This window comes from Chiloscyllium plagiosum, unplaced genomic scaffold (genome assembly GCF_037043375.1).
Source record: "Chiloscyllium plagiosum isolate Xiang-an unplaced genomic scaffold, Cpla_swu_hap1 HiC_scaffold_18, whole genome shotgun sequence".
NCBI classification, from domain to species: domain Eukaryota; kingdom Metazoa; phylum Chordata; class Chondrichthyes; order Orectolobiformes; family Hemiscylliidae; genus Chiloscyllium; species Chiloscyllium plagiosum.
This window is the reverse complement of record NW_028270156.1, coordinates 85,679,516-85,704,370: the sequence shown is the minus strand read 5'-3', so window position 1 is coordinate 85,704,370 and position 24,855 is coordinate 85,679,516.

The window sequence follows — 24,855 nt, the reverse complement described above, 5'->3', positions numbered from 1 at the left end:
ATGAATGCGTTTAGCATGTGGCGATGAATGAATGGCAAAAGATCTAGTCATTGAATTAACACAAGCAGTGAGTATCGTTGATTCACTAAATAAAAGAGTTAATTTATTTCGTTGAATCAATGAATACCGTTTGATGCATTGAATCAATTATTTGACTTTAATACAACGATGCAGTTTGTAAACTGTTAATTTAGAAACATTTAGTATACGACAGAATGTTTACTCGTCTAATTACAAATGCAGATTGTTCCATTGAATGAATGAATTATGTTTGAAACTTTAAATGATTGTGAGAAGTTCTACACATTGAATGAACATGTGCAGTTTGTTGCAGTGAATGAATGCGTTCAGCTGGTGGTATTGAATAAATGGCAAAAGATCTACTCATTGAATTAACACATGCCGTGTGTTTCTTTGAAATAAAGTGTGCAGTTTGTTTCACGAACTAAATGAATAAAGTTTGTTTCATTGACTGAATGATTTGTCTCTACTCATTGGAATAGCATGTTCAGTGTGTTTCAGTGAATGAATGATTGCCGGCTGATTCATTGAATGAATGAATGCTGTTGGATTCATTAATTAAATAAATTACGTTTGCTTCATTGAAACTATGAAAACCGTTTGAGCAATTGTTTCAATGATTGAAGATGGATTTATTGACTACATGAATGCAGTTAGTTTGATTGAATGAAAGTATTAATTTCAAGGTTTTGTATAAATGCGAGAAGCTCTTCCCGTTACATTAAAACGTGCAGTTAGTTTCATTGAATGTTTGAGTTAAGCTTGACACTATGAATGAATGAGAGAGCTCTCCTCTTTGAATTAACAAGTGCAGTCATTTTCATTGAATGAATGCATGCAGTTTGTTTCTTTGAATGAATCCGTTTAGCATGTGGCAATGAATGAATGACAAAATCTCCAATCATTGAATTAAAACATGCAGTGTGTTTCATTGAATGTAAGAGTGCCGTTTGATTCACTAAATAAAGGAGTTAATCAGTATTGTTCGTTAACTAAATGAGTAAAGTTTGTTTCATTGACTGAATGAATTATCTCTACTCATTGGAATAGCACGACCAGTGTGTTTCATTGAATGAATGATTGCCGGCTCATTCATTGCATGAATGAATGCTGTTGGATTCATTAAATAAATAAATTACGTTTGCTTCATTGAATCTATGAAAACCGTTTGTTTCACTGAATCAATCATTGAAGTTGGATTTATTGACTATATGAATGCAGTTAGTTTGATTGAATGAAAGCGTAAAGTTCGAGGTTTTGTATAAATTAGAGAAGCTCTTCTCGTTACATTCTAACGTGCAGTTTGTTCATTGAATGAATCTGTTAAGTTTAACACTATGAATGAAGGAGAGACGCTCTACTCTTTGAATTAACAAGTGCAGTTTCTTTCATTGAATGAATGCGTTTAGCATGTGGCGATGAATGAATGGCAAAAGATCTAGTCATTGAATTAACACAAGCAGTGAGTATCGTTGATTCACTAAATAAAAGAGTTAATTTATTTCGTTGAATCAATGAATACCGTTTGATGCATTGAATCAATTATTTGACTTTAATACAACGATGCAGTTTGTAAACTGTTAATTTAGAAACATTTAGTATACGACAGAATGTTTACTCGTCTAATTACAAATGCAGATTGTTCCATTGAATGAATGAATTATGTTTGAAACTTTAAATGATTGTGAGAAGTTCTACACATTGAATGAACATGTGCAGTTTGTTGCAGTGAATGAATGCGTTTAGCATGTGGCGATGAATGAATGGCAAAAGATCTTGTCATTGAATTAACACAAGCAGTGAGTATCGTTGATTCACTAAATAAAAGAGTTAATTTATTTCCTTGAATCAATGGATACCGTTTGATGCATTGAATCAATTATTTGACTTTAATACAACGATGCAGTTTGTCAACTGTTTATTTAGAAACATTTAGTATACGACAGAATGTTTACTCGTCTAATTACAAATGCAGATTGTTCCATTGAATGAATGAATTATGTTTGAAACTTTAAATGATTGAGAGAAGTTCTACACATTGAATGAACATGTGCAGTTTGTTGCAGTGAATGAATGCGTTCAGCTGGTGGTATTGAATAAATGGCAAAAGATCTACTCATTGAATTAACACATGCCGTGTGTTTCTTTGAAATAAAGTGTGCAGGTTGTTTCACGAACTAAATGAATAAGGTTTGTTTCATTGACTGAATGATTTGTCTCTACTCATTGGAATAGCATGTTCAGTGTGTTTCAGTGAATGAATGATTGCCGGCTGATTCATTGAATGAATGAATGCTGTTGGATTCATTAAATAAATAAATTACGTTTGCTTCATTGAAACTATGAAAACCGTTTGAGCAATTGTTTCAATGATTGAAGATGGATTTATTGACTACATGAATGCAGTTAGTTTGATTGAATGAAAGTATTAATTTCAAGGTTTTGTATAAATGCGAGAAGCTCTTCCCGTTACATTAAAACGTGCAGTTAGTTTCATTGAATGTTTGAGTTAAGCTTGACACTATGAATGAATGAGAGAGCTCTCCTCTTTGAATTAACAAGTGCAGTCATTTTAATTGAATGAATGCATGCAGTTTGTTTCTTTGAATGAATCCGGTTAGCATGTGGCAATGAATGAATGACAAAATCTCCAATCATTGAATTAAAACATGCAGTGTGTTTCATTGAATGTAAGAGTGCCGTTTGATTCACTAAATAAAGGAGTTAATCAGTATTGTTCGTTAACTAAATGAGCAAAGTTTGTTTCATTGACTAAATGAATTATCTCTACTCATTGGAATAGCACGACCAGTGTGTTTCATTGAATGAATGATTGCCGGCTCATTCATTGCATGAATGAATGCTGTTGGATTCATTAAATAAATAAATTACGTTTGCTTCATTGAATCTATGAAAACCGTTTGTTTCACTGAATCAATCATTGAAGTTGGATTTATTGACTATATGAATGCAGTTAGTTTGATTGAATGAAAGCGTAAAGTTCGAGGTTTTGTATAAATTAGAGAAGCTCTTCTCGTTACATTCTAACGTGCAGTTTGTTCATTGAATGAATCTGTTAAGTTTAACACTATGAATGAAGGAGAGACGCTCTACTCTTTGAATTAACAAGTGCAGTTTCTTTCATTGAATGAATGCGTTTAGCATGTGGCGATGAATGAATGGCAAAAGATCTAGTCATTGAATTAACACAAGCAGTGAGTATCGTTGATTCACTAAATAAAAGAGTTAATTTATTTCGTTGAATCAATGAATACCGTTTGATGCATTGAATCAATTATTTGACTTTAATACAACGATGCAGTTTGTAAACTGTTAATTTAGAAACATTTAGTATACGACAGAATGTTTACTCGTCTAATTACAAATGCAGATTGTTCCATTGAATGAATGAATTATGTTTGAAACTTTAAATGATTGAGAGAAGTTCTACACATTGAATGAACATGTGCAGTTTGTTGCAGTGAATGAATGCGTTCAGCTGGTGGTATTGAATAAATGGCAAAAGATCTACTCATTGAATTAACACATGCCGTGTGTTTCTTTGAAATAAAGTGTGCAGTTTGTTTCACGAACTAAATGAATAAAGTTTGTTTCATTGACTGAATGATTTGTCTCTACTCATTGGAATAGCATGTTCAGTGTGTTTCAGTGAATGAATGATTGCCGGCTGATTCATTGAATGGATGAATGCTGTTGGATTCATTAAATAAATAAATTACGTTTGCTTCATTGAAACTATGAAAACCGTTTGAGCAATTGTTTCAATGATTGAAGATGGATTTATTGACTACATGAATGCAGTTAGTTTGATTGAATGAAAGTATTAATTTCAAGGTTTTGTATAAATGCGAGAAGCTCTTCCCGTTACATTAAAACGTGCAGTTAGTTTCATTGAATGTTTGAGTTAAGCTTGACACTATGAATGAATGAGAGAGCTCTCCTCTTTGAATTAACAAGTGCAGTCATTTTCATTGAATGAATGCATGCAGTTTGTTTCTTTGAATGAATTCGTTTAGCATGTGGCAATGAATGAATGACAAAATCTCCAATCATTGAATTAAAACATGCAGTGTGTTTCATTGAATGTAAGAGTGCCGTTTGATTCACTAAATAAAGGAGTTAATCAGTATTGTTCGTTAACTAAATGAGTAAAGTTTGTTTCATTGACTGAATGAATTATCTCTACTCATTGGAATAGCACGACCAGTGTGTTTCATTGAATGAATGATTGCCGGCTCATTCATTGCATGAATGAATGCTGTTGGATTCATTAAATAAATAAATTACGTTTGCTTCATTGAATCTATGAAAACCGTTTGTTTCACTGAATCAATCATTGAAGTTGGATTTATTGACTATATGAATGCAGTTAGTTTGATTGAATGAAAGCGTAAAGTTCGAGGTTTTGTATAAATTAGAGAAGCTCTTCTCGTTACATTCTAACGTGCAGTTTGTTCATTGAATGAATCTGTTAAGTGTAACACTATGAATGAAGGAGAGACGCTCTACTCTTTGAATTAACAAGTGCAGTTTCTTTCATTGAATGAATGCGTTTAGCATGTGGCGATGAATGAATGGCAAAAGATCTAGTCATTGAATTAACACAAGCAGTGAGTATCATTGATTCACTAAATAAAAGAGTTAATTTATTTCGTTGAATCAATGAATACCGTTTGATGCATTGAATCAATTATTTGACTTTAATACAACGATGCAGTTTGTAAACTGTTAATTTAGAAACATTTAGTATACGACAGAATGTTTACTCGTCTAATTACAAATGCAGATTGTTCCATTGAATGAATGAATTATGTTTGAAACTTTAAATGATTGTGAGAAGTTCTACACATTGAATGAACATGTGCAGTTTGTTGCAGTGAATGAATGCGTTTAGCATGTGGCGATGAATGAATGGCAAAAGATCTTGTCATTGAATTAACACAAGCAGTGAGTATCGTTGATTCACTAAATAAAAGAGTTAATTTATTTCCTTGAATCAATGGATACCGTTTGATGCATTGAATCAATTATTTGACTTTAATACAACGATGCAGTTTGTCAACTGTTTATTTAGAAACATTTAGTATACGACAGAATGTTTACTCGTCTAATTACAAATGCAGATTGTTCCATTGAATGAATGAATTATGTTTGAAACTTTAAATGATTGAGAGAAGTTCTACACATTGAATGAACATGTGCAGTTTGTTGCAGTGAATGAATGCGTTCAGCTGGTGGTATTGAATAAATGGCAAAAGATCTACTCATTGAATTAACACATGCCGTGTGTTTCTTTGAAATAAAGTGTGCAGTTTGTTTCACGAACTAAATGAATAAGGTTTGTTTCATTGACTGAATGATTTGTCTCTACTCATTGGAATAGCATGTTCAGTGTGTTTCAGTGAATGAATGATTGCCGGCTGATTCATTGAATGAATGAATGCTGTTGGATTCATTAAATAAATAAATTACGTTTGCTTCATTGAAACTATGAAAACCGTTTGAGCAATTGTTTCAATGATTGAAGATGGATTTATTGACTACATGAATGCAGTTAGTTTGATTGAATGAAAGTATTAATTTCAAGGTTTTGTATAAATGCGAGAAGCTCTTCCCGTTACATTAAAACGTGCAGTTAGTTTCATTGAATGTTTGAGTTAAGCTTGACACTATGAATGAATGAGAGAGCTCTCCTCTTTGAATTAACAAGTGCAGTCATTTTAATTGAATGAATGCATGCAGTTTGTTTCTTTGAATGAATCCGGTTAGCATGTGGCAATGAATGAATGACAAAATCTCCAATCATTGAATTAAAACATGCAGTGTGTTTCATTGAATGTAAGAGTGCCGTTTGATTCACTAAATAAAGGAGTTAATCAGTATTGTTCGTTAACTAAATGAGCAAAGTTTGTTTCATTGACTGAATGAATTATCTCTACTCATTGGAATAGCACGACCAGTGTGTTTCATTGAATGAATGATTGCCGGCTCATTCATTGCATGAATGAATGCTGTTGGATTCATTAAATAAATAAATTACGTTTGCTTCATTGAATCTATGAAAACCGTTTGTTTCACTGAATCAATCATTGAAGTTGGATTTATTGACTATATGAATGCAGTTAGTTTGATTGAATGAAAGCGTAAAGTTCGAGGTTTTGTATAAATTAGAGAAGCTCTTCTCGTTACATTCTAACGTGCAGTTTGTTCATTGAATGAATCTGTTAAGTTTAACACTATGAATGAAGGAGAGACGCTCTACTCTTTGAATTAACAAGTGCAGTTTCTTTCATTGAATGAATGCGTTTAGCATGTGGCGATGAATGAATGGCAAAAGATCTAGTCATTGAATTAACACAAGCAGTGAGTATCGTTGATTCACTAAATAAAAGAGTTAATTTATTTCGTTGAATCAATGAATACCGTTTGATGCATTGAATCAATTATTTGACTTTAATACAACGATGCAGTTTGTAAACTGTTAATTTAGAAACATTTAGTATACGACAGAATGTTTACTCGTCTAATTACAAATGCAGATTGTTCCATTGAATGAATGAATTATGTTTGAAACTTTAAATGATTGAGAGAAGTTCTACACATTGAATGAACATGTGCAGTTTGTTGCAGTGAATGAATGCGTTCAGCTGGTGGTATTGAATAAATGGCAAAAGATCTACTCATTGAATTAACACATGCCGTGTGTTTCTTTGAAATAAAGTGTGCAGTTTGTTTCACGAACTAAATGAATAAAGTTTGTTTCATTGACTGAATGATTTGTCTCTACTCATTGGAATAGCATGTTCAGTGTGTTTCAGTGAATGAATGATTGCCGGCTGATTCATTGAATGGATGAATGCTGTTGGATTCATTAAATAAATAAATTAGGTTTGCTTCATTGAAACTATGAAAACCGTTTGAGCAATTGTTTCAATGATTGAAGATGGATTTATTGACTACATGAATGCAGTTAGTTTGATTGAATGAAAGTATTAATTTCAAGGTTTTGTATAAATGCGAGAAGCTCTTCCCGTTACATTAAAACGTGCAGTTAGTTTCATTGAATGTTTGAGTTAAGCTTGACACTATGAATGAATGAGAGAGCTCTCCTCTTTGAATTAACAAGTGCAGTCATTTTCATTGAATGAATGCATGCAGTTTGTTTCTTTGAATGAATTCGTTTAGCATGTGGCAATGAATGAATGACAAAATCTCCAATCATTGAATTAAAACATGCAGTGTGTTTCATTGAATGTAAGAGTGCCGTTTGATTCACTAAATAAAGGAGTTAATCAGTATTGTTCGTTAACTAAATGAGTAAAGTTTGTTTCATTGACTGAATGAATTATCTCTACTCATTGGAATAGCACGACCAGTGTGTTTCATTGAATGAATGATTGCCGGCTCATTCATTGCATGAATGAATGCTGTTGGATTCATTAAATAAATAAATTACGTTTGCTTCATTGAATCTATGAAAACCGTTTGTTTCACTGAATCAATCATTGAAGTTGGATTTATTGACTATATGAATGCAGTTAGTTTGATTGAATGAAAGCGTAAAGTTCGAGGTTTTGTATAAATTAGAGAAGCTCTTCTCGTTACATTCTAACGTGCAGTTTGTTCATTGAATGAATCTGTTAAGTGTAACACTATGAATGAAGGAGAGACGCTCTACTCTTTGAATTAACAAGTGCAGTTTCTTTCATTGAATGAATGCGTTTAGCATGTGGCGATGAATGAATGGCAAAAGATCTAGTCATTGAATTAACACAAGCAGTGAGTATCATTGATTCACTAAATAAAAGAGTTAATTTATTTCGTTGAATCAATGAATACCGTTTGATGCATTGAATCAATTATTTGACTTTAATACAACGATGCAGTTTGTCAACTGTTAATTTAGAAACATTTAGTATACGACAGAATGTTTACTCGTCTAATTACAAATGCAGATTGTTCCATTGAATGAATGAATTATGTTTGAAACTTTAAATGATTGAGAGAAGTTCTACACATTGAATGAACATGTGCAGTTTGTTGCAGTGAATGAATGCGTTCAGCTGGTGGTATTGAATAAATGGCAAAAGATCTACTCATTGAATTAACACATGCCGTGTGTTTCTTTGAAATAAAGTGTGCAGTTTGTTTCACGAACTAAATGAATAAAGTTTGTTTCATTGACTGAATGATTTGTCTCTACTCATTGGAATAGCATGTTCAGTGTGTTTCAGTGAATGAATGATTGCCGGCTGATTCATTGAATGAATGAATGCTGTTGGATTCATTAAATAAATAAATTACGTTTGCTTCATTGAAACTATGAAAACCGTTTGAGCAATTGTTTCAATGATTGAAGATGGATTTATTGACTACATGAATGCAGTTAGTTTGATTGAATGAAAGTATTAATTTCAAGGTTTTGTATAAATGCGAGAAGCTCTTCCCATTACATTAAAACGTGCAGTTAGTTTCATTGAATGTTTGAGTTAAGCTTGACACTATGAATGAATGAGAGAGCTCTCCTCTTTGAATTAACAAGTGCAGTCATTTTCATTGAATGAATGCATGCAGTTTGTTTCTTTGAATGAATCCGTTTAGCATGTGGCAATGAATGAATGACAAAATCTCCAATCATTGAATTAAAACATGCAGTGTGTTTCATTGAATGTAAGAGTGCCGTTTGATTCACTAAATAAAGGAGTTAATCAGTATTGTTCGTTAACTAAATGAGTAAAGTTTGTTTCATTGACTGAATGAATTATCTCTACTCATTGGAATAGCACGACCAGTGTGTTTCATTGAATGAATGATTGCCGGCTCATTCATTGCATGAATGAATGCTGTTGGATTCATTAAATAAATAAATTACGTTTGCTTCATTGAATCTATGAAAACCGTTTGTTTCACTGAATCAATCATTGAAGTTGGATTTATTGACTATATGAATGCAGTTAGTTTGATTGAATGAAAGCGTAAAGTTCGAGGTTTTGTATAAATTAGAGAAGCTCTTCTCGTTACATTCTAACGTGCAGTTTGTTCATTGAATGAATCTGTTAAGTTTAACACTATGAATGAAGGAGAGACGCTCTACTCTTTGAATTAACAAGTGCAGTTTCTTTCATTGAATGAATGCGTTTAGCATGTGGCGATGAATGAATGGCAAAAGATCTAGTCATTGAATTAACACAAGCAGTGAGTATCGTTGATTCACTAAATAAAAGAGTTAATTTATTTCGTTGAATCAATGAATACCGTTTGATGCATTGAATCAATTATTTGACTTTAATACAACGATGCAGTTTGTAAACTGTTAATTTAGAAACATTTAGTATACGACAGAATGTTTACTCGTCTAATTACAAATGCAGATTGTTCCATTGAATGAATGAATTATGTTTGAAACTTTAAATGATTGAGAGAAGTTGTACACATTGAATGAACATGTGCAGTTTGTTGCAGTGAATGAATGCGTTCAGCTGGTGGTATTGAATAAATGGCAAAAGATCTACTCATTGAATTAACACATGCCGTGTGTTTCTTTGAAATAAAGTGTGCAGTTTGTTTCACGAACTAAATGAATAAAGTTTGTTTCATTGACTGAATGATTTGTCTCTACTCATTGGAATAGCTTGTTCAGTGTGTTTCAGTGAATGAATGATTGCCGGCTGATTCATTGAATGGATGAATGCTGTTGGATTCATTAAATAAATAAATTACGTTTGCTTCATTGAAACTATGAAAACCGTTTGAGCAATTGTTTCAATGATTGAAGATGGATTTATTGACTACATGAATGCAGTTAGTTTGATTGAATGAAAGTATTAATTTCAAGGTTTTGTATAAATGCGAGAAGCTCTTCCCGTTACATTAAAACGTGCAGTTAGTTTCATTGAATGTTTGAGTTAAGCTTGACACTATGAATGAATGAGAGAGCTCTCCTCTTTGAATTAACAAGTGCAGTCATTTTCATTGAATGAATGCATGCAGTTTGTTTCTTTGAATGAATCCGTTTAGCATGTGGCAATGAATGAATGACAAAATCTCCAATCATTGAATTAAAACATGCAGTGTGTTTCATTGAATGTAAGAGTGCCGTTTGATTCACTAAATAAAGGAGTTAATCAGTATTGTTCGTTAACTAAATGAGTAAAGTTTGTTTCATTGACTGAATGAATTATCTCTACTCATTGGAATAGCACGTCCAGTGTGTTTCATTGAATGAATGATTGCCGGCTCATTCATTGCATGAATGAATGCTGTTGGATTCATTAAATAAATAAATTACGTTTGCTTCATTGAATCTATGAAAACCGTTTGTTTCACTGAATCAATCATTGAAGTTGGATTTATTGACTATATGAATGCAGTTAGTTTGATTGAATGAAAGCGTAAAGTTCGAGGTTTTGTATAAATTAGAGAAGCTCTTCTCGTTACATTCTAACGTGCAGTTTGTTCATTGAATGAATCTGTTAAGTTTAACACTATGAATGAAGGAGAGACGCTCTACTCTTTGAATTAACAAGTGCAGTTTCTTTCATTGAATGAATGCGTTTAGCATGTGGCGATGAATGAATGGCAAAAGATCTAGTCATTGAATTAACACAAGCAGTGAGTATCGTTGATTCACTAAATAAAAGAGTTAATTTATTTCGTTGAATCAATGAATACCGTTTGATGCATTGATTCAATTATTTGACTTTAATACAACGATGCAGTTTGTAAACTGTTAATTTAGAAACATTTAGTATACGACAGAATGTTTACTCGTCTAATTACAAATGCAGATTGTTCCATTGAATGAATGAATTATGTTTGAAACTTTAAATGATTGAGAGAAGTTCTAGACATTGAATGAACATGTGCAGTTTGTTGCAGTGAATGAATGCGTTCAGCTGGTGGTATTGAATAAATGGCAAAAGATCTACTCATTGAATTAACACATGCCGTGTGTTTCTTTGAAATAAAGTGTGCAGTTTGTTTCACGAACTAAATGAATAAAGTTTGTTTCATTGACTGAATGATTTGTCTCTACTCATTGGAATAGCATGTTCAGTGTGTTTCAGTGAATGAATGATTGCCGGCTGATTCATTGAATGAATGAATGCTGTTGGATTCATTAAATAAATAAATTACGTTTGCTTCATTGAAACTATGAAAACCGTTTGAGCAATTGTTTCAATGATTGAAGATGGATTTATTGACTACATGAATGCAGTTAGTTTGATTGAATGAAAGTATTAATTTCAAGGTTTTGTATAAATGCGAGAAGCTCTTCCCGTTACATTAAAACGTGCAGTTAGTTTCATTGAATGTTTGTGTTAAGCTTGACACTATGAATGAATGAGAGAGCTCTCCTCTTTGAATTAACAAGTGCAGTCATTTTCATTGAATGAATGCATGCAGTTTGTTTCTTTGAATGAATCCGTTTAGCATGTGGCAATGAATGAATGACAAAATCTCCAATCATTGAATTAAAACATGCAGTGTGTTTCATTGAATGTAAGAGTGCCGTTTGATTCACTAAATAAAGGAGTTAATCAGTATTGTTCGTTAACTAAATGAGTAAAGTTTGTTTCATTGACTGAATGAATTATCTCTACTCATTGGAATAGCACGTCCAGTGTGTTTCATTGAATGAATGATTGCCGGCTCATTCATTGCATGAATGAATGCTGTTGGATTCATTAAATAAATAAATTACGTTTGCTTCATTGAATCTATGAAAACCGTTTGTTTCACTGAATCAATCATTGAAGTTGGATTTATTGACTATATGAATGCAGTTAGTTTGATTGAATGAAAGCGTAAAGTTCGAGGTTTTGTATAAATTAGAGAAGCTCTTCTCGTTACATTCTAACGTGCAGTTTGTTCATTGAATGAATCTGTTAAGTTTAACACTATGAATGAAGGAGAGACGCTCTACTCTTTGAATTAACAAGTGCAGTTTCTTTCATTGAATGAATGCGTTTAGCATGTGGCGATGAATGAATGGCAAAAGATCTAGTCATTGAATTAACACAAGCAGTGAGTATCGTTGATTCACTAAATAAAAGAGTTAATTTATTTCGTTGAATCAATGAATACCGTTTGATGCATTGATTCAATTATTTGACTTTAATACAACGATGCAGTTTGTAAACTGTTAATTTAGAAACATTTAGTATACGACAGAATGTTTACTCGTCTAATTACAAATGCAGATTGTTCCATTGAATGAATGAATTATGTTTGAAACTTTAAATGATTGAGAGAAGTTCTAGACATTGAATGAACATGTGCAGTTTGTTGCAGTGAATGAATGCGTTCAGCTGGTGGTATTGAATAAATGGCAAAAGATCTACTCATTGAATTAACACATGCCGTGTGTTTCTTTGAAATAAAGTGTGCAGTTTGTTTCACGAACTAAATGAATAAAGTTTGTTTCATTGACTCTACTCATTGGAATAGCATGTTCAGTGTGTTTCAGTGAATGAATGATTGCCGGCTGATTCATTGAATGAATGAATGCTGTTGGATTCATTAAATAAATAAATTACGTTTGCTTCATTGAAACTATGAAAACCGTTTGAGCAATTGTTTCAATGATTGAAGATGGATTTATTGACTACATGAATGCAGTTAGTTTGATTGAATGAAAGTATTAATTTCAAGGTTTTGTATAAATGCGAGAAGCTCTTCCCGTTACATTAAAACGTGCAGTTAGTTTCATTGAATGTTTGTGTTAAGCTTGACACTATGAATGAATGAGAGAGCTCTCCTCTTTGAATTAACAAGTGCAGTCATTTTCATTGAATGAATGCATGCAGTTTGTTTCTTTGAATGAATCCGTTTAGCATGTGGCAATGAATGAATGACAAAATCTCCAATCATTGAATTAAAACATGCAGTGTGTTTCATTGAATGTAAGAGTGCCGTTTGATTCACTAAATAAAGGAGTTAATCAGTATTGTTCGTTAACTAAATGAGTAAAGTTTGTTTCATTGACTGAATGAATTATCTCTACTCATTGGAATAGCACGTCCAGTGTGTTTCATTGAATGAATGATTGCCGGCTCATTCATTGCATGAATGAATGCTGTTGGATTCATTAAATAAATAAATTACGTTTGCTTCATTGAATCTATGAAAACCGTTTGTTTCACTGAATCAATCATTGAAGTTGGATTTATTGACTATATGAATGCAGTTAGTTTGATTGAATGAAAGCGTAAAGTTCGAGGTTTTGTATAAATTAGAGAAGCTCTTCTCGTTACATTCTAACGTGCAGTTTGTTCATTGAATGAATCTGTTAAGTTTAACACTATGAATGAAGGAGAGACGCTCTACTCTTTGAATTAACAAGTGCAGTTTCTTTCATTGAATGAATGCGTTTAGCATGTGGCGATGAATGAATGGCAAAAGATCTAGTCATTGAATTAACACAAGCAGTGAGTATCGTTGATTCACTAAATAAAAGAGTTAATTTATTTCGTTGAATCAATGAATACCGTTTGATGCATTGATTCAATTATTTGACTTTAATACAACGATGCAGTTTGTAAACTGTTAATTTAGAAACATTTAGTATACGACAGAATGTTACTCGTCTAATTACAAATGCAGATTGTTCCATTGAATGAATGAATTATGTTTGAAACTTTAAATGATTGAGAGAAGTTCTACACATTGAATGAACATGTGCAGTTTGTTGCAGTGAATGAATGCGTTCAGCTGGTGGTATTGAATAAATGGCAAAAGATCTACTCATTGAATGAACACATGCCGTGTGTTTCTTTGAAATAAAGTGTGCAGTTTGTTTCACGAACTAAATGAATAAAGTTTGTTTCATTGACTGAATGATTTGTCTCTACTCATTGGAATAGCATGTTCAGTGTGTTTCAGTGAATGAATGATTGCCGGCTGATTCATTGAATGAATGAATGCTGTTGGATTCATTAAATAAATAAATTACGTTTGCTTCATTGAAACTATGAAAACCGTTTGAGCAATTGTTTCAATGATTGAAGATGGATTTATTGACTACATGAATGCAGTTAGTTTGATTGAATGAAAGTATTAATTTCAAGGTTTTGTATAAATGCGAGAAGCTCTTCCCGTTACATTAAAACGTGCAGTTAGTTTCATTGAATGTTTGTGTTAAGCTTGACACTATGAATGAATGAGAGAGCTCTCCTCTTTGAATTAACAAGTGCAGTCATTTTCATTGAATGAATGCATGCAGTTTGTTTCTTTGAATGAATCCGTTTAGCATGTGGCAATGAATGAATGACAAAATCTCCAATCATTGAATTAAAACATGCAGTGTGTTTCATTGAATGTAAGAGTGCCGTTTGATTCACTAAATAAAGGAGTTAATCAGTATTGTTCGTTAACTAAATGAGTAAAGTTTGTTTCATTGACTGAATGAATTATCTCTACTCATTGGAATAGCACGTCCAGTGTGTTTCATTGAATGAATGATTGCCGGCTCATTCATTGCATGAATGAATGCTGTTGGATTCATTAAATAAATAAATTACGTTTGCTTCATTGAATCTATGAAAACCGTTTGTTTCACTGAATCAATCATTGAAGTTGGATTTATTGACTATATGAATGCAGTTAGTTTGATTGAATGAAAGCGTAAAGTTCGAGGTTTTGTATAAATTAGAGAAGCTCTTCTCGTTACATTCTAACGTGCAGTTTGTTCATTGAATGAATCTGTTAAGTTTAACACTATGAATGAAGGAGAGACGCTCTACTCTTTGAATTAACAAGTGCAGTTTCTTTCATTGAATGAATGCGTTTAGCATGTGGCGATGAATGAATGGCAAAAGATCTAGTCATTGAATTAACACAAGCAGTGAGTATCGTTGATTCACTAAATAAAAGAGTTAATTTATTTCGTTGAATCAATGAATACCGTTTGATGCATTGAATCAATTATTTGACTTTAATACAACGATGCAGTTTGTCAACTGTTAATTTAGAAACATTTAGTATACGACAGAATGTTTACTCGTCTAATTACAAATGCAGATTGTTCCATTGAATGAATGAATTATGTTTGAAACTTTAAATGATTGAGAGAAGTTCTACACATTGAATGAACATGTGCAGTTTGTTGCAGTGAATGAATGCGTTCAGCTGGTGGTATTGAATAAATGGCAAAAGATCTACTCATTGAATTAACACATGCCGTGTGTTTCTTTGAAATAAAGTGTGCAGTTTGTTTCACGAACTAAATGAATAAAGTTTGTTTCATTGACTGAATGATTTGTCTCTACTCATTGGAATAGCATGTTCAGTGTGTTTCAGTGAATGAATGATTGCCGGCTGATTCATTGAATGAATGAATGCTGTTGGATTCATTAAATAAATAAATTACGTTTGCTTCATTGAAACTATGAAAACCGTTTGAGCAATTGTTTCAATGATTGAAGATGGATTTATTGACTACATGAATGCAGTTAGTTTGATTGAATGAAAGTATTAATTTCAAGGTTTTGTATAAATGCGAGAAGCTCTTCCCGTTACATTAAAACGTGCAGTTAGTTTCATTGAATGTTTGAGTTAAGCTTGACACTATGAATGAATGAGAGAGCTCTCCTCTTTGAATTAACAAGTGCAGTCATTTTCATTGAATGAATGCATGCAGTTTGTTTCTTTGAATGAATCCGTTTAGCATGTGGCAATGAATGAATGACAAAATCTCCAATCATTGAATTAAAACATGCAGTGTGTTTCATTGAATGTAAGAGTGCCGTTTGATTCACTAAATAAAGGAGTTAATCAGTATTGTTCGTTAACTAAATGAGTAAAGTTTGTTTCATTGACTGAATGAATTATCTCTACTCATTGGAATAGCACGACCAGTGTGTTTCATTGAATGAATGATTGCCGGCTCATTCATTGCATGAATGAATGCTGTTGGATTCATTAAATAAATAAATTACGTTTGCTTCATTGAATCTATGAAAACCGTTTGTTTCACTGAATCAATCATTGAAGTTGGATTTATTGACTATATGAATGCAGTTAGTTTGATTGAATGAAAGCGTAAAGTTCGAGGTTTTGTATAAATTAGAGAAGCTCTTCTCGTTACATTCTAACGTGCAGTTTGTTCATTGAATGAATCTGTTAAGTTTAACACTATGAATGAAGGAGAGACGCTCTACTCTTTGAATTAACAAGTGCAGTTTCTTTCATTGAATGAATGCGTTTAGCATGTGGCGATGAATGAATGGCAAAAGATCTAGTCATTGAATTAACACAAGCAGTGAGTATCGTTGATTCACTAAATAAAAGAGTTAATTTATTTCGTTGAATCAATGAATACCGTTTGATGCATTGAATCAATTATTTGACTTTAATACAACGATGCAGTTTGTAAACTGTTAATTTAGAAACATTTAGTATACGACAGAATGTTTACTCGTCTAATTACAAATGCAGATTGTTCCATTGAATGAATGAATTATGTTTGAAACTTTAAATGATTGAGAGAAGTTCTACACATTGAATGAACATGTGCAGTTTGTTGCAGTGAATGAATGCGTTCAGCTGGTGGTATTGAATAAATGGCAAAAGATCTACTCATTTAATTAACACATGCCGTGTGTTTCTTTGAAATAAAGTGTGCAGTTTGTTTCACGAACTAAATGAATAAAGTTTGTTTCATTGACTGAATGATTTGTCTCTACTCATTGGAATAGCATGTTCAGTGTGTTTCAGTGAATGAATGATTGCCGGCTGATTCATTGAATGAATGAATGCTGTTGGATTCATTAAATAAATAAATTACGTTTGCTTCATTGAAACTATGAAAACCGTTTGAGCAATTGTTTCAATGATTGAAGATGGATTTATTGACTACATGAATGCAGTTAGTTTGATTGAATGAAAGTATTAATTTCAAGGTTTTGTATAAATGCGAGAAGCTCTTCCCGTTACATTAAAACGTGCAGTTAGTTTCATTGAATGTTTGTGTTAAGCTTGACACTATGAATGAATGAGAGAGCTCTCCTCTTTGAATTAACAAGTGCAGTCATTTTCATTGAATGAATGCATGCAGTTTGTTTCTTTGAATGAATCCGTTTAGCATGTGGCAATGAATGAATGACAAAATCTCCAATCATTGAATTAAAACATGCAGTGTGTTTCATTGAATGTAAGAGTGCCGTTTGATTCACTAAATAAAGGAGTTAATCAGTATTGTTCGTTAACTAAATGAGTAAAGTTTGTTTCATTGACTGAATGAATTATCTCTACTCATTGGAATAGCACGTCCAGTGTGTTTCATTGAATGAATGATTGCCGGCTCATTCATTGCATGAATGAATGCTGTTGGATTCATTAAATAAATAAATTACGTTTGCTTCATTGAATCTATGAAAACCGTTTGTTTCACTGAATCAATCATTGAAGTTGGATTTATTGACTATATGAATGCAGTTAGTTTGATTGAATGAAAGCGTAAAGTTCGAGGTTTTGTATAAATTAGAGAAGCTCTTCTCGTTACATTCTAACGTGCAGTTTGTTCATTGAATGAATCTGTTAAGTTTAACACTATGAATGAAGGAGAGACGCTCTACTCTTTGAATTAACAAGTGCAGTTTCTTTCATTGAATGAATGCGTTTAGCATGTGGCGATGAATGAATGGCAAAAGATCTAGTCATTGAATTAACACAAGCAGTGAGTATCGTTGATTCACTAAATAAAAGAGTTAATTTATTTCGTTGAATCAATGAATACCGTTTGATGCATTGATTCAATTATTTGACTTTAATACAACGATGCAGTTTGTAAACTGTTAATTTAGAAACATTTAGTATACGACAGAATGTTTACTCGTCTAATTACAAATGCAGATTGTTCCATTGAATGAATGAATTATGTTTGAAACTTTAAATGATTGAGAGAAGTTCTACACATTGAATGAACATGTGCAGTTTGTTGCAGTGAATGAATGCGTTCAGCTGGTGGTATTGAATAAATGGCAAAAGATCTACTCATTGAATGAACACATGCCGTGTGTTTCTTTGAAATAAAGTGTGCAGTTTGTTTCACGAACTAAATGAATAAAGTTTGTTTCATTGACTGAATGATTTGTCTCTACTCATTGGAATAGCATGTTCAGTGTGTTTCAGTGAATGAATGATTGCCGGCTGATTCATTGAATGAATGAATGCTGTTGGATTCATTAAATAAATAAATTACGTTTGCTTCATTGAAACTATGAAAACCGTTTGAGCAATTGTTTCAATGATTGAAGATGGATTTATTGACTACATGAATGCAGTTAGTTTGATTGAATGAAAGTATTAATTTCAAGGTTTTGTATAAATGCGAGAAGCTCTTCCCGTTACATTAAAACGTGCAGTTAGTTTCATTGAATGTTTGTGTTAAGCTTGACACTATGAATGAATGAGAGAGCTCTCCTCTTTGAATTAACAAGTGCAGTCATTTTCATTGAATGAATGCATGCAGTTTGTTTCTTTGAATGAATCCGTTTAGCATGTGGCAATGAATGAATGACAAAATCTCCAATCATTGAATTAAAACATGCAGTGTGTTTCATTGAATGTAAGAGTGCCGTTTGATTCACTAAATAAAGGAGTTAATCAGTATTGTTCGTTAACTAAATGAGTAAAGTTTGTTTCATTGACTGAATGAATTATCTCTACTCATTGGAATAGCACGTCCAGTGTGTTTCATTGAATGAATGATTGCCGGCTCATTCATTGCATGAATGAATGCTGTTGGATTCATTAAATAAATAAATTACGTTTGCTTCATTGAATCTATGAAAACCGTTTGTTTCACTGAATCAATCATTGAAGTTGGATTTATTGACTATATGAATGCAGTTAGTTTGATTGAATGAAAGCGTAAAGTTCGAGGTTTTGTATAAATTAGAGAAGCTCTTCTCGTTACATTCTAACGTGCAGTTTGTTCATTGAATGAATCTGTTAAGTTTAACACTATGAATGAAGGAGAGACGCTCTACTCTTTGAATTAACAAGTGCAGTTTCTTTCATTGAATGAATGCGTTTAGCATGTGGCGATGAATGAATGGCAAAAGATCTAGTCATTGAATTAACACAAGCAGTGAGTATCGTTGATTCACTAAATAAAAGAGTTAATTTATTTCGTTGAATCAATGAATACCGTTTGATGCATTGAATCAATTATTTGACTTTAATACAACGATGCAGTTTGTAAACTGTTAATTTAGAAACATTTAGTATACGACAGAATGTTTACTCGTCTAATTACAAATGCAGATTGTTCCATTGAATGAATGAATTATGTTTGAAACTTTAAATGATTGAGAGAAGTTCTACACATTGAATGAACATGTGCAGTTTGTTGCAGTGAATGAATGCGTTCAGCTGGTGGTATTGAATAAATGGCAAAAGATCTACTCATTGAATTAACACATGCCGTGTGTTTCTTTGAAATAAAGTGTGCAGTTTGTTTCACGAACTAAATGAATAAAGTTTGTTTCATTGACTGAATGATTTGTCTCTACTCATTGGAATAGCATGTTCAGTGTGTTTCAGTGAATGAATGATTGCCGGCTGATTCATTGAATGAATGAATGCTGTTGGATTCATTAAATAAATAAATTACGTTTGCTTCATTGAAACTATGAAAACCGTTTGAGCAATTGTTTCAATGATTGAAGATGGATTTATTGACTACATGAATGCAGTTAGTTTGATTGAATGAAAGTATTAATTTCAAGGTTTTGTATAAATGCGAGAAGCTCTTCCCGTTACATTAAAACGTGCAGTTAGTTTCATTGAATGTTTGAGTTAAGCTTGACACTATGAATGAATGAGAGAGCTCTCCTCTTTGAATTAACAAGTGCAGTCATTTTCATTGAATGAATGCATGCAGTTTGTTTCTTTGAATGAATCCGTTTAGCATGTGGCAATGAATGAATGACAAAATCTCCAATCATTGAATTAAAACATGCAGTGTGTTTCATTGAATGTAAGAGTGCCGTTTGATTCACTAAATAAAGGAGTTAATCAGTATTGTTCGTTAACTAAATGAGTAAAGTTTGTTTCATTGACTGAATGAATTATCTCTACTCATTGGAATAGCACGACCAGTGTGTTTCATTGAATGAATGATTGCCGGCTCATTCATTGCATGAATGAATGCTGTTGGATTCATTAAATAAATAAATTACGTTTGCTTCATTGAATCTATGAAAACCGTTTGTTTCACTGAATCAATCATTGAAGTTGGATTTATTGACTATATGAATGCAGTTAGTTTGATTGAATGAAAGCGTAAAGTTCGAGGTTTTGTATAAATTAGAGAAGCTCTTCTCGTTACATTCTAACGTGCAGTTTGTTCATTGAATGAATCTGTTAAGTTTAACACTATGAATGAAGGAGAGACGCTCTACTCTTTGAATTAACAAGTGCAGTTTCTTTCATTGAATGAATGCGTTTAGCATGTGGCGATGAATGAATGGCAAAAGATCTAGTCATTGAATTAACACAAGCAGTGAGTATCGTTGATTCACTAAATAAAAGAGTTAATTTATTTCGTTGAATCAATGAATACCGTTTGATGCATTGAATCAATTATTTGACTTTAATACAACGATGCAGTTTGTAAACTGTTAATTTAGAAACATTTAGTATACGACAGAATGTTTACTCGTCTAATTACAAATGCAGATTGTTCCATTGAATGAATGAATTATGTTTGAAACTTTAAATGATTGAGAGAAGTTCTACACATTGAATGAACATGTGCAGTTTGTTGCAGTGAATGAATGCGTTCAGCTGGTGGTATTGAATAAATGGCAAAAGATCTACTCATTGAATTAACACATGCCGTGTGTTTCTTTGAAATAAAGTGTGCAGTTTGTTTCACGAACTAAATGAATAAAGTTTGTTTCATTGACTGAATGATTTGTCTCTACTCATTGGAATAGCTTGTTCAGTGTGTTTCAGTGAATGAATGATTGTCGGCTGATTCATTGAATGGATGAATGCTGTTGGATTCATTAAATAAATAAATTACGTTTGCTTCATTGAAACTATGAAAACCGTTTGAGCAATTGTTTCAATGATTGAAGATGGATTTATTGACTACATGAATGCAGTTAGTTTGATTGAATGAAAGTATTAATTTCAAGGTTTTGTATAAATGCGAGAAGCTCTTCCCGTTACATTAAAACGTGCAGTTAGTTTCATTGAATGTTTGAGTTAAGCTTGACACTATGAATGAATGAGAGAGCTCTCCTCTTTGAATTAACAAGTGCAGTCATTTTCATTGAATGAATGCATGCAGTTTGTTTCTTTGAATGAATCCGTTTAGCATGTGGCAATGAATGAATGACAAAATCTCCAATCATTGAATTAAAACATGCAGTGTGTTTCATTGAATGTAAGAGTGCCGTTTGATTCACTAAATAAAGGAGTTAATCAGTATTGTTCGTTAACTAAATGAGTAAAGTTTGTTTCATTGACTGAATGAATTATCTCTACTCATTGGAATAGCACGTCCAGTGTGTTTCATTGAATGAATGATTGCCGGCTCATTCATTGCATGAATGAATGCTGTTGGATTCATTAAATAAATAAATTACGTTTGCTTCATTGAATCTATGAAAACCGTTTGTTTCACTGAATCAATCATTGAAGTTGGATTTATTGACTATATGAATGCAGTTAGTTTGATTGAATGAAAGCGTAAAGTTCGAGGTTTTGTATAAATTAGAGAAGCTCTTCTCGTTACATTCTAACGTGCAGTTTGTTCATTGAATGAATCTGTTAAGTTTAACACTATGAATGAAGGAGAGACGCTCTACTCTTTGAATTAACAAGTGCAGTTTCTTTCATTGAATGAATGCGTTTAGCATGTGGCGATGAATGAATGGCAAAAGATCTAGTCATTGAATTAACACAAGCAGTGAGTATCGTTGATTCACTAAATAAAAGAGTTAATTTATTTCGTTGAATCAATGAATACCGTTTGATGCATTGAATCAATTATTTGACTTTAATACAACGATGCAGTTTGTAAACTGTTAATTTAGAAACATTTAGTATACGACAGAATGTTTACTCGTCTAATTACAAATGCAGATTGTTCCATTGAATGAATGAATTATGTTTGAAACTTTAAATGATTGAGAGAAGTTGTACACATTGAATGAACATGTGCAGTTTGTTGCAGTGAATGAATGCGTTCAGCTGGTGGTATTGAATAAATGGCAAAAGATCTACTCATTGAATTAACACATGCCGTGTGTTTCTTTGAAATAAAGTGTGCAGTTTGTTTCACGAACTAAATGAATAAAGTTTGTTTCATTGACTGAATGATTTGTCTCTACTCATTGGAATAGCATGTTCAGTGTGTTTCAGTGAATGAATGATTGCCGGCTGATTCATTGAATGAATGAATGCTGTTGGATTCATTAAATAAATAAATTACGTTTGCTTCATTGAAACTATGAAAACCGTTTGAGCAATTGTTTCAATGATTGAAGATGGATTTATTGACTACATGAATGCAGTTAGTTTGATTGAATGAAAGTATTAATTTCAAGGTTTTGTATAAATGCGAGAAGCTCTTCCCGTTACATTAAAACGTGCAGTTAGTTTCATTGAATGTTTGAGTTATGCTTGACACTATGAATGAATGAGAGAGCTCTCCTCTTTGAATTAACAAGTGCAGTCATTTTCATTGAATGAATGCATGCAGTTTGTTTCTTTGAATGAATCCGTTTAGCATGTGGCAATGAATGAATGACAAAATCTCCAATCATTGAATTAAAACATGCAGTGTGTTTCATTGAATGTAAGAGTGCCGTTTGATTCACTAAATAAAGGAGTTAATCAGTATTGTTCGTTAACTAAATGAGTAAAGTTTGTTTCATTGACTGAATGAATTATCTCTACTCATTGGAATAGCACGACCAGTGTGTTTCATTGAATGAATGATTGCCGGCTCATTCATTGCATGAATGAATGCTGTTGGATTCATTAAATAAATAAATTACGTTTGCTTCATTGAATCTATGAAAACCGTTTGTTTCACTGAATCAATCATTGAAGTTGGATTTATTGACTATATGAATGCAGTTAGTTTGATTGAATGAAAGCGTAAAGTTCGAGGTTTTGTATAAATTAGAGAAGCTCTTCTCGTTACATTCTAACGTGCAGTTTGTTCATTGAATGAATCTGTTAAGTTTAACACTATGAATGAAGGAGAGACGCTCTACTCTTTGAATTAACAAGTGCAGTTTCTTTCATTGAATGAATGCGTTTAGCATGTGGCGATGAATGAATGGCAAAAGATCTAGTCATTGAATTAACACAAGCAGTGAGTATCGTTGATTCACTAAATAAAAGAGTTAATTTATTTCGTTGAATCAATGAATACCGTTTGATGCATTGATTCAATTATTTGACTTTAATACAACGATGCAGTTTGTAAACTGTTAATTTAGAAACATTTAGTATACGACAGAATGTTTACTCGTCTAATTACAAATGCAGATTGTTCCATTGAATGAATGAATTATGTTTGAAACTTTAAATGATTGAGAGAAGTTCTACACATTGAATGAACATGTGCAGTTTGTTGCAGTGAATGAATGCGTTCAGCTGGTGGTATTGAATAAATGGCAAAAGATCTACTCATTGAATTAACACATGCCGTGTGTTTCTTTGAAATAAAGTGTGCAGTTTGTTTCACGAACTAAATGAATAAAGTTTGTTTCATTGACTGAATGATTTGTCTCTACTCATTGGAATAGCATGTTCAGTGTGTTTCAGTGAATGAATGATTGCCGGCTGATTCATTGAATGAATGAATGCTGTTGGATTCATTAAATAAATAAATTACGTTTGCTTCATTGAAACTATGAAAACCGTTTGAGCAATTGTTTCAATGATTGAAGATGGATTTATTGACTACATGAATGCAGTTAGTTTGATTGAATGAAAGTATTAATTTCAAGGTTTTGTATAAATGCGAGAAGCTCTTCCCGTTACATTAAAACGTGCAGTTAGTTTCATTGAATGTTTGTGTTAAGCTTGACACTATGAATGAATGAGAGAGCTCTCCTCTTTGAATTAACAAGTGCAGTCATTTTCATTGAATGAATGCATGCAGTTTGTTTCTTTGAATGAATCCGTTTAGCATGTGGCAATGAATGAATGACAAAATCTCCAATCATTGAATTAAAACATGCAGTGTGTTTCATTGAATGTAAGAGTGCCGTTTGATTCACTAAATAAAGGAGTTAATCAGTATTGTTCGTTAAATAAATGAGTAAAGTTTGTTTCATTGACTGAATGAATTATCTCTACTCATTGGAATAGCACGTCCAGTGTGTTTCATTGAATGAATGATTGCCGGCTCATTCATTGCATGAATGAATGCTGTTGGATTCATTAAATAAATAAATTACGTTTGCTTCATTGAATCTATGAAAACCGTTTGTTTCACTGAATCAATCATTGAAGTTGGATTTATTGACTATATGAATGCAGTTAGTTTGATTGAATGAAAGCGTAAAGTTCGAGGTTTTGTATAAATTAGAGAAGCTCTTCTCGTTACATTCTAACGTGCAGTTTGTTCATTGAATGAATCTGTTAAGTTTAACACTATGAATGAAGGAGAGACGCTCTACTCTTTGAATTAACAAGTGCAGTTTTTTTCATTGAATGAATGCGTTTAGCATGTGGCGATGAATGAATGGCAAAAGATCTAGTCATTGAATTAACACAAGCAGTGAGTATCGTTGATTCACTAAATAAAAGAGTTAATTTATTTCGTTGAATCAATGA